General features: G+C 40.3%; 1 pseudogene; it reads right to left on the minus strand.

The window, feature by feature from the left end:
• Positions 1 to 9859: 9859 nt before the first annotated feature.
• LOC136876012 (uncharacterized) lies at positions 9860 to 11276 on the minus strand (annotated as a pseudogene).
• Positions 11277 to 11687: the final 411 nt, after the last annotated feature.

Consider the following 11687-nt stretch of genomic DNA (forward strand, 5'->3'; position numbering starts at 1 on the left):
AAGAGACCAAGAGGAAGACCTCGTGATGTTTGGGAAAAGCAGATAACGAAGGACCTTGAAATTAGAGATGTGAACTGGTGTCGCATATGTGAGCAGCATCTGTGGATGGATAGAACAAACTGGAGGAGGCTTGTACACAACCGCACCCAGCTTGCTGGAGCGAAGAAATGATGATGATGATGATGATGATGATTAATATTGAAATATACATAGTGCCTGAAGACAAATTCTGACTTTATGAGATTCTCGTAGGAAAGTGACAAAACACAGGCCACTGGTAAACATTGTTTTATTGTGGTATAGACAGCAAATACACAAGACTACATACTACAAAGGACAGGTCTCCACTGGTTACAGACCTTCGAAATAATCACCCAAGGTTTCCACTGTGCGTTGCCAGCGGTGGGGTAGGTGCTGAATACCATTTGCTGCACGTGTATCGCTAACATATGGCACCTCTCTCTGAAATGCTGTTATGATGTCCTCTTTGTTAGCAAACCGTTGTCCATGTAATGGCTTCTTGACTTTGGGGATTAGATCATAGTCACATGGGCTCAGATCAGGCGAATAAGGCGGGTGTGGAAGAACCTCCCATCCCCACCGTTGTAAGCGACGCTGAACGATGGCTGCTGTGTGAGCTGTCACGTTATCGTGTGGGATTATGGCGTTGTCCAAAAGATCTGGACGTTTGGTTCGCACTGCATGGCGCAATTGGTACAACAAAAAGGAATTGTAATAAGCTGCATTGACAGTACCCGTTACGCAGTGGATGACACACAAGAACACCGTGAACATTGTGTGCCAGGGTTACCATAACCTTATTGGGCGACTGATTTTGTCGAACCTTGTGTCTCTGTGGTGACCCCTGACGACGCCATTCACTGATCAATCACCATTATCCGTACATCTTTGTCCATGGACACTGGACAGCCTGGGCGAGGCTAATTGGCAGTTGATACTCTACCACGTTTGAATGTCTCCCACCACTGTTCTATAGGGCATGGAATGCACACCTAATGCTTCCCGCAGCTCTGCATGGCATTGGCATGCATTTCTGCCGCGGAGAACTGCTATTTTAATATATGATCATTGCTCCTGCTTGTTGACTTCCATTTTGTGACACTCTCACTCACATACTGAACTTGGGGGCATGCTTAGACCCATACTGTTGTTTACATACACCATTTGGTGGCATCATTTGGAAGTACATACCGTACATTTCCAAATGCATATCTTAGATTTTCCGTGTTGTCTCCTGTTTGCGAAAAAAAAAAAAAAAATAGTTGCCATGACGTATGACTCGACCTACATATTAGATCTCACAGTCTATTTTTCCTAATTCCTAATGTTCAAATTCTAGAGCTTCAGTCGAAAGCCTCCTTTGGTAACTGAAAGTGCAAATCTGGCTGCTTGCCGGCATTCCAGACAGGCAAAAATCATCAGACAGAACTACAGGTGCAGTTTCTGTACCTCAGGGGTGCAGAAATTTTTCTCTGAAATGTGGAGCCAGCAAGAATCCCACCACCCTGATAGCTATAAATAATCGAGTTGTGCTACTTAACATTGACCTCAGTATTACTTTTCCTAATCTTAATATTTAAACCGTTCAGAAATATTAAATTAAAGAGCTATAGTAGAACAAGTTCCAAAGTGCTATATCATACAAAGGCTATTATTATGGTGGGGTTGTCATTCCCAGAGAGGGTACCGGGCGAGTTGGCCATGCGATTAGGAGCGCGCAGCTGTGAGCTCGCATCAGGGAGATAATGGGTTTGAACCCCACTGTCGGCAACCCTGAAGATGGTTTTCCGTGGTTTGCCATTTTCACACCAGGTAAATGCTGGAGCTGTATCTTAATTAAGGCCATGGCCGCTTCCTACTCCTAGGCCTTTCCTGTCCCATCATCGCCATAAGACCTATCTGTGTCGGTGTGATGTAAAGCAAATAACAAAAAATAAATTCCCAGAGGCGTTGTATACCTACTGCCAGGTATAGCTTTAGGCCGCTCCTCAGCAGTACAGACACCTTTTGCACCCAATTTTCTGAAGTACAGACGTTGCTGACAGGAGAAAGTTCTTCTGTTTTATCTGCCATTGGGACTGGGATCTTCTTCCACCATCTAAACTGTTGAGAGGGCTCCTCCACCCGTAGCCATTGGTCCTTCCTTTGGGTGTCAAGTTTGGTAATGGCCGCTTGATCGTCAGCCAGACATTCGCATGTAGTACCATCTACTGTCACTTACAGTAGCAGGATGATCCTAACCTGATGATGTATATCAAAAGTATGTGGGGGGGAAAAAAGTAATAATTATTACATTTGCACAAGTCGGCTCAATCTGCAGCAGATGTTCATTCTATTAACAGAGCTGATTTCCTTCAAACATTTCCAAGTATTTTTAATACACATACAGTACCCTCAGAAGTTGATCTTTAAACCTTAATTAGACACGCATGGTCTTAAAGATCGGGTATGAAGTATACAGTTCCTTTAAAAAAAAAAAGAAGAAGAAGACTTCACCAAACAAAAACATTAGCATACGTGATGAATACACAATAGAAATGACTAAACGCACTTCCTCTCTGTGTTGATGTGCATTCATGCATGCTTGTACACATACTTTTTCTCGAACTAGCTTCTATATATTCCTTTGTCCACATACCTAGTCCGCACAGTCAGATCCTATATTCATTTAGGTATCATATTCCTTCAGTCGACCCAGTGGTGTAAGGGTAGCATGCGTGCCTCTCACCCAGAGGCCCTGGAAAAGCCTTTGATCATTGCTATGTCAGGCTTTTAAATAATTTAAACTCTTTAGTACCTGCTTGCTTTATCTGTGGTGATTCAACAAGTTTGTGACTCTTGAAGGTTGTTTTTATGAATCATACAGTAAAATGGAGTTTCATTCATACCACCTGTAATTGACAGGCAGTATTATTATTTTTAGTTATAATAATTAAATACTAGTTACAGATATGGACAGTTGCACAATTTACAAATCATGCATCACTTTTGACTTTTGTCAGCAGCAATACTGAGACATGTTCACAGCTTAATTTTGTTGGATGTTTCTTAATACTAACAGTATGTGGAGAAAACTAAATACATAGCATTAATTCATGCTTTCATAGCCCTGGTTAATAGATAGGATAGTCTTTTGAATATACGCCATGAAACAAAAATGTTTGAAAACATGACATTTGGTGAAGACCTGCTCAGAAGTTAATCACAACTGTTCAAATATTACTAACAGGTATGAATTAAATTTTAGAATTGCTCTATTGATGAAAGGGTTCACTAATTTGTCACTAGATAGCTTAGTATATGCCACTAAATTCAGAAGTCTGATATTTCTCTTGGCTGTGGATTTGGCAAATATATAGAATTCATTTATAAACAGAACGTAACATGCATCCAACTAATTAAAAAGAGAAGATTTCATGAAAAACTAAAATCAAGAGCAAAAATCTATGTATGAACGAGAAAAGAACAGTGTATAAAATGGAGTACTGGTAGTTATGAAATTTGTAATTGAGCGATTTCCCACCTTTTCAATACATTTATTATTATTTTGTCTATATAAAGAACAAACACATAATTATAACAACACTTAATTAGTACATTTTTGTCCCTCTGTATGGGACAATGTTTATAAAATGAAGGATAAGTAGCTAAGGAGACAGTCAGGAAAATTAAAAGCACTTGTGTAAATAGAAACATATCTAATTGGTTATTTGTTTTTCATAATCATCTTCATTTCCCGTTTCCGGCTTCTCGGGTCAGGTTGTGAATCAAGAACCTCCAACGCTGCCTGTCCACCACTCTTCTCCTTTTTTAAGTACATCTTCTGGTTTTCCTCCCCTCTTTTGGGGTCTTCCCCGTGGTCTCTTTCCTGTTAATTTCTCTGAAAAAGCTATTTTTGGCACTGTCTCTTCTCCCATTCTCATCATATGCCCATACCACTTTAGCTTTGTTGTTTCTATTCTGTCTTGAAGTTTCAAGATTCCTGTCCTTGTTTTTGTTTATTTTAATTGTCTGTTATAATACATGCACAGACATTGAGTCAACTCTGTAATCTGAGGAGAGATCTAAAATCTGTGGACCTAATGTCACATAGTACAAATGTTGAAAAAGAAAATGTAAGCAACGAAGGACAGGCAAGAGAATACCTACCTAGATTGTCCATAACTACCAAGCAAATAATCTGTGTGAGACAGACTGCATAGCTGTGAGCTTGCATTTAAGAGATGGTGGGTTCAGTCCCCACCATTGGCAGCCCAGAGGGTGGTTTTACTTGGTTTCTTTTTTCAAGTATAATCTGTTATTAATGTATGCATCCGAGACTTGGACATTGGCAGTAAGAGATGAGAGTAAAAAAGAGGCCAGTGAGATGAAGATCCACAGGAGTATGGTAGGGAAGACAAGGAGAGTCAGGCTGAGAGGCTCAGATGGTTGAGCTGCTGGTCTTCTGACCCCAACACGGCAGGTTCGATCCTGGCTCAGTCCGGTGGTATTTGAAAGTGCTCAAATACGCCATCCTCATGTCGGTAGATTTACTAGCACGTAAAAGAACTCATGGGGGACTAAATTCTGGCACCTCGGCGTCTCCGAAAACCGTAAAAGTAATTAGTGGGATGTAAAGCAAATAACATTACAGTGGAACCTTGGATTGCGAGCATAATTCATTCCTGCTACATGCTTGTAATCCAAAGCGCTCGTATATCAAAGCAAGTTATTCCCATAATAAACAATTGAAACATGGATGATTCGTCCACAACACAGAAATATTTATTCGCATATCATTTCTAAAACTAAATATAACATGAAACAAATTAAAGTGCACTTTTCCTTACAATAGAGTTACTGTGTAGCACGAATTTCACTAACTGAATCACTGCTACCTGTTGGCTCACTGGAATTGTTTTCTTTTTGTGCAACTTTAACGAGGAACCTGCCCAATGACTGTTGCTTTTGCCTCTTTTTGAGGATTTCACGAAAATGTGACATTGCATTGTCATTGAACTGATTCATCGCTCGCACTGCTACAGCCTCATTGCATCGTTTCTCTCATTTTGCACTTCTCCCAAATCTCAGTTGAAGTGAGAGATTCCATTGACTTTTCCTTCTCTTTCCCGGGCAAGATCTCCATAAACCTCCTTCTATTGTTTGCAATGCAGGTCCATCTGTTCGTTGGTGGTCAGCTCCTGGCTATTTTCTTCCTCCAGCTCTTGAATATCCACGTCATTCACCTCCAACCCTATAGTTTTCCTTAAGGACCCAAATTCATCAACAATTGGCAGCTCATTGTCACCAACAATCCCCTCAAAGTCACGTCTAACAACACAGTCATGCCACAGCTTTCCCCAAGCGGAAGTGAGAGTTCCTTTGGTGACACCATCCCCGGCTTTATCAATGCTTTAGGCAGTTGATGATGGGGAAATGATTTCTCCCAAACTCTCTGAGGGTAAGGTTTGTTCCTTCTGTCATTTCGAAGCATCGCTGAAATAGTGCTTTGGTGTGTAGCTTCTTGAAGTTCGAAATGACTTGCTGATCCATAGGCTGGGGAAGTGGAGTAGTGGTGGGAGGAAGGAACTTAACCTTAATGAACTTGAATTCGTCCAGTGAGTTGTCCTCAAGGTCTCAAGGCCTGGAGGATGAGCAGGAGCATTGTCCATAACCAGCAAGACTTTGAGTGGCAGATTATTTTCTGGAAGGTATTTCTTCACTACAGGACCAAAGATCTCGTTCATCCATTCAACAAACGAACAGGGGAAGCGAAAATGTAGGCACATGCGACGCTTGTATTGCGGAACCTCACTCGCTTATCAGGTTACAATTTATTTTAAATGTTTGCTCGTCTTGCAAAACACTCGTAGACCAAGTTACTCACATTCCGAGGTTTCACTGTATTATCAAGACAAGGAGAGACAGAGTAATGTTGAGGTCAGAAAAGAGATAGGGGTAGAAAATCAGTGATAGGATGGAGAAGAATAAATTGAGATGATTTGGACATGTTATGAGGATGGAGTAGGGAAGAATACGAAAACACATGTTGAAGGCTAAGATAGTGGAATGAAGGCAAGAGGGAGGCCCAGAACTAGATGGATAGATTCTGCCAAGAAGAGTATAAGAGAAAGAAGGCTGGAATGGAATACAATTACTGAAGAGGAGTGGTGAAAGGAGAGGCAATGGTGGAGAACACTCTGACCTGGGAAGGATTTGGACAAGTGAAAGTGAAAATGATGAATCTGTTATTAAATGTTTACTTCTTTAGGTAATTTCTCATTTTTAAATCCAACATTAGTTTAGACACACTGGATAACTCAGCAGTTATGGATTAAAAGAAATGGTTTCCACTATAACAATATTTTCATGTCAGGCAAATCCCGGGGCTGTATCTTAAGGCCACAGCTGCTTTCTTCCTTGTCCTGGTCCTTTCCTATCCTATCATCACCAGAAACCTGTTTTAGTTAGTGTGATATTAAACCACCGGCAAAAGTATTCATAACTGACAGCCAAGTATTGCTTGATTGATGGTCGCTGTCTTTCATTGAGTTTTCTATATTTTCATCAGCAATTGTCCTGCCTTGAGACATGACCCGTTATGTGACTGGTATCTTTATATCATTCGGTTGTGGGTCAGGTTGGGGTGTATATTTCTGATAACTTTCACCATGTAGCCCAGCTTTAACAATCGTATCTGTTTCTACTCTCAGCATGTATCTAAACTATCGTAAAACCTTTAAATTTAATAATAATAATGTTATTGGTTTTACATTCCACTAACTACTTTTATGGTTTTTTGGAGGCACTGAAATGCCGGAATTTTGTCTCAGAATTCTTTTGCATGCCTGTGAATCTACCGACACAGGCTGACGTATTTGACCACCTTCAAATATCACTAGACTGAGTCAGGATCAAACCCACCATCTTGAGCTCAGAAGGCCAAAACTCTATCACCTGAGCTGCTCGGCTTGGCAAACCTTTAAGATTTTCAGTCTGTCAAAACTAATGCAAGATTAAGAAAACTTCTGAAAATAATATTCATGGAAAAGAAAATGATGCTTTTCAAAAAAATTAATGTTATTAACCTCCAGAATTCCAGTCTTTCTAGGGGTATATGTGTCTGCAAGGACGTATTCTGTTGGAGATGTATCACCAAAGTCTTCCTTTTTTGACCAAACTAACTTTTTTTTTTTTTTTTTTTTTTTTTTTTTTTTTTTTTTTTTTTTTTTTTTTTTTTGTGACAAACGTATCCATGCCCATGCTCTGATGTAAACTTCACCATTGGTCATCACTTGAAGGAAAAACAGACCTAATTTTACCATTTGACATATTGTTTGATGTAGGTTCATTTTCAAGAAATTTCCAATAAGACCTCATCTTCTGATAACATTCATATTTCAACAACATAAACTTTGCCCAATAATATTGTGATGGTTTATGTACTTACCATGGAGATCCAACTGAAGATTAACCGCAAGATATACTATACATATACAGAGTATCTTTACTCATTCAGCTGACCTCTTGGAATCTTCATTGCACTGATTAGAAAGGCATCTTAACTATGCATGTATTGTTCATGATTTTCCTTTAGTGATTGATAAGTGCCAGATCTCTATATACCTCTGTAAAATTTTGAGAAAATTCAGTGTAGAGTGATTAGCCCCATAAATTGGATTGCCATCAATATTTCTAATACCATTTTTCCATTATAGAATATCACACTGCACTGTGTTGCAATTAATGTTAAAAATGAGAGTTTCATCTCTTATCATTATTTTGTTGTCTGTTCTTTCCTTTTTTTTCTTCTTCTTCTAATGCCCAGGAACTTGGAAACGTGCCCATTCTCCAGTGTCAGTATTCTGTCTCCTCTAATATGTCTTTTTTTCTTGCTGTTTCAATTAGATTTTAGTTCTGTTTGTTTTTGTTCATGAACTTTTATACAATCCAGAATGATACTATAAAGGGCCCCATACACGTGCAGACTTCTGGAATATTTACCTGCACAGACTTGCCTCCAGGAGGTAAGTCGGAAGTATGCAGTTGCACACACACGCTCAGACTAATTGATTATTTACCGAGGAAGTAGAATATGATACGCTTAGCTGTTTCCTGTTTAAGATTGTGCACTTCGGGTGGTTGAAAAATGTATACAGATTGAAATTAATTAGATAGTCGGTATAGAAGATGAGTTGTTACTTGGACGGAATGTAGCGCTCTGCACAAAGAAGACACGCAAAAAAAGAAAAAGATTGCAGTTTCATATTTGTAGGTTAATACGCTTTTGTCGCAAAGTCTCTGGCTGAATTCAAGCAGTGCCAGAATGTCAGAGACTTGCCTGCAGACCTTTTCACTTTACAAAGGTAAAAAATTGAGTGTATCCTCCTGTTCAATACATCATATATTCCATCATTAGATGGAGTAATCAAATTCAAACATGTTTCGGCTTGTTTGAGCCATCTTCAGTAAAAAAAAAAAAAAAAAAAAAAAAAAAAAAGGTGGGGTTAAAATAATTTACATAATACAAGCTAAAAATGCCATAAAACATAATTTTGATTACTCCATCTAATGATTTAATATGTGATGTATTGAATAGGAGGATACACTCAATTTTTTACCTTTGTAACGTGAAAACCGTCAGTGCGGAATGATTCTAATATCTTGTAATGCAGACTTTTTGGCCATACACACAGAGACATGTCTGAAGGGACTGTTTTGCGCAGACTTACCTCAACTAAGTCTGCGCGTGTATGGGACCCTTAACACATAATCTCAGAAGAATTGAATGGGAAAATGGAAATTCTTCAGTTTATTCAAATATGTGGAAAGGCATCAACTAATGTGTTGCTGATGTGCTTCTGTACATTTAGTTGTCCGACACAAATATTGATATTTTATTCAGACCATAATATTTCTTCCAAAACATGCATTTTAATATCGCCAAAATTTTCACTCAGACATTGTCAGTTATAATTCTGTGGTTGGGAAATGCAGATTCTAAGCTCACCAGACAAAAAACTTAGTCACCCCTGGAGAAATCATTACAAGCATCATTTAATACCATGTAACTCAGCCTCTAGACTTGATAACCGCCTGGATTTGGTCAGGAAGTGAGTCTACAAGGTTGTGCAGGTATGTCGCATCCAGGTTAAGCCACTCGCTGAGGATTCGATCACCTAATTCCACCAAATTGCAGGGATGCTGGCGTCGGCATTTTATTCGCTGTTCCAACACGTCTCACATATTTTCAATGGGGGTTCAAGTCAGGTGGTTTTGCAGGCCAGTCGGGATGTAATAGGGTGGGGGAGTGTTCATAAACCCAGTCACGTATGCGTCCAGCCCGATGAACTTTGCTGTTGTCATCTTAAAAATTTGGGGTATCAGTAGCATATTCATCATGCAGATGTAGTCTTTAAAAAAGAATGTTTAACCTCCATCAGTGGCAGATTCTGGGAGACCTCCTCTGCCAGAAAGGTGAGGTTTTTTCTGGAGGAAATTATTTATTTTTTGGAAGCAAGGAATGAGTAATAGTTATTAAGGGAACACATTCATATATTATTCAAGGTTAATAAAAGTTTACTTTACACTCTATTTACACTTTTTTCTTTTTGCAGTAGGCCTGTGACATGGTCTCATAAAATATTGGTGTTTTGAAATACTGTCCTGTGACCAATACATTTTTATTTCAAACTTTTGTATTATTCCCATCAACAACACTAACGCAATAAACTGCCAAATTTCATAAGAGTTTGTTTCTTTCCAAAACTGTGCCCTTGTATCTTCTTCTTCTTCTTCTTTAGCATTTGTCCCGCCTGGTGGCAGGGTCCACTGTGAAGATTCGTTGTCTCTACTTAATTCAGTCTCGGGCCATGTCTGGATGTAGTCTTACAGCTTTCAGGTCGTCGTGCACTGTATTGGTCTATCGCTGTCTTGGTTGTCCCTTCGACCTCTTTCCAGCGACTTCCAGTGTACGCTAACTTTGCCAATGTATTGTCTTCTGCATGCAACACATGCCCAAACCAGCGTAGACGGTTTTCCTGCATTTTCTTCTGGATCGGTGCAACACCAAAACGTTTTCTAATATCGTCGTTTGATATATGATCCAGTCTAGTGATGCCAGCTGTCCACCTAAGCATCTTCGTCTCCATGGCGCTTAGTCGACGTTCTGTCTTCTTCGTAGCTGGCCAACACTCGGTGCCGTAGAGAGTAACAGGACGAATAACAGCCCGGTAGATCACTCGTATCGTCGTATCTATTCATTTAAGTGCCTCTCCAAGAACCTCAAACTCAGACACTACAACTCGGTAGTCAAACCATCTGTTCTGTATGCTTCTGAGTGTCTTGTAATGGCTAGGAAGGACCCACTCAGAAAGCTGGAGTTAAAAGAGAGGAAGATCCTGAGGAGGATATTAGGACCAATCAGAGAGGAAGGAGGCACTTACAGAATCCGCCATAATGATGAACTGTATGAACACCAGGAGGACATCGTCACATCTATAAGGAAAAGGCGCCTGACCTTTTATGGACACTTGGCCCGTCTGGATTCCAAAAGACTCACCAACAGGATATTCACAGTAACAGGAAGAGGCAAGGCTTCTAAGAACAAATGGATCACGTCAGTTAAGTCAGATATGGAACAACCAGATATCCCACTGGGACAAACTCATGACTGACTACTGTTCCGTCAAGCCATCCGACGCGGAGTTTTCCCAACATCCCTTACAAGTAAGAAGACTACAGAAACTAAGTGGACCGAGAAGAGAAAGCTGGCTCATAGTCAGCAAATGAAGGAGTATTGGAAGAAGAAGAAAGCAACAACTTTACCCAAGAGTAGATACGAGCCCCGTGGTCCTCAGTAGGCCTAAACGACAAAGAAGAAGAAGCCCGGTAGATCTTAGATTTCAGATGGTCCTTCATCCGACGGTCGCAGGTGATGCCCGTTGTCATTCGCCACTTCAGCCAGGCTGCGTGTATCCTTGTGTTGACCTCGTAAGTCGGTCATCGTCAGAGATTGTGGAGCCAAGATATTTAAATTTCTCTACTCGTGGTAGATCTTCACCGTCAACGTCGATGGTTCCAACTTCTCGAGGATCTAATGTCATGTATTCTGTCTTCCTTTTGTTGGGACGCAGACCATATTGCGCTAGTCAGTTGTTCCACTCTTCTGTTTGGTGCTGGAGATCAAGCTTATTCTCAGCAGCCAACATGACATCATCAGCATAGAGAAGTGTCCATGGTATTGGTTTGTGCAGGTCTGATGTAACAGTGTCCATCACAAGAATGAACAGCAGTGGTGATAAGGCAGAGCCTTGATGGACTCGAGAGATGCGGAAATCATCGGACTCTCCTGCGGCAGCTTAAACATAACTCCTTGGTTCTATCTAGACCATCTGTACCCACTTAATAAGGTGCTCTGGAATGTTATGTTCTCATAACGCTAACCAGATTAGGTCATGTGGCACCCGATCAAAGGCCTTCTCAAGTTCCAGAAAAGCGAGATGAAGTGGCTTATTCTTTTCACAGTGTTTCTCAACTAACAACCGTGCAGCACGGACTTCATCTGTTGTGCCACAATTTTTCACAAATGCAACTTGGTTTGTTGTAAGTTTGGCTATCTCGCAAATCCTTTTGTCGGGAATATGTTCGAAGAGACCTTCATCGCATGGCTGAGAAGTCTGATTGGA

This window comes from Anabrus simplex, chromosome 6 (genome assembly GCF_040414725.1).
Source record: "Anabrus simplex isolate iqAnaSimp1 chromosome 6, ASM4041472v1, whole genome shotgun sequence".
Classification (NCBI taxonomy): domain Eukaryota; kingdom Metazoa; phylum Arthropoda; class Insecta; order Orthoptera; family Tettigoniidae; genus Anabrus; species Anabrus simplex.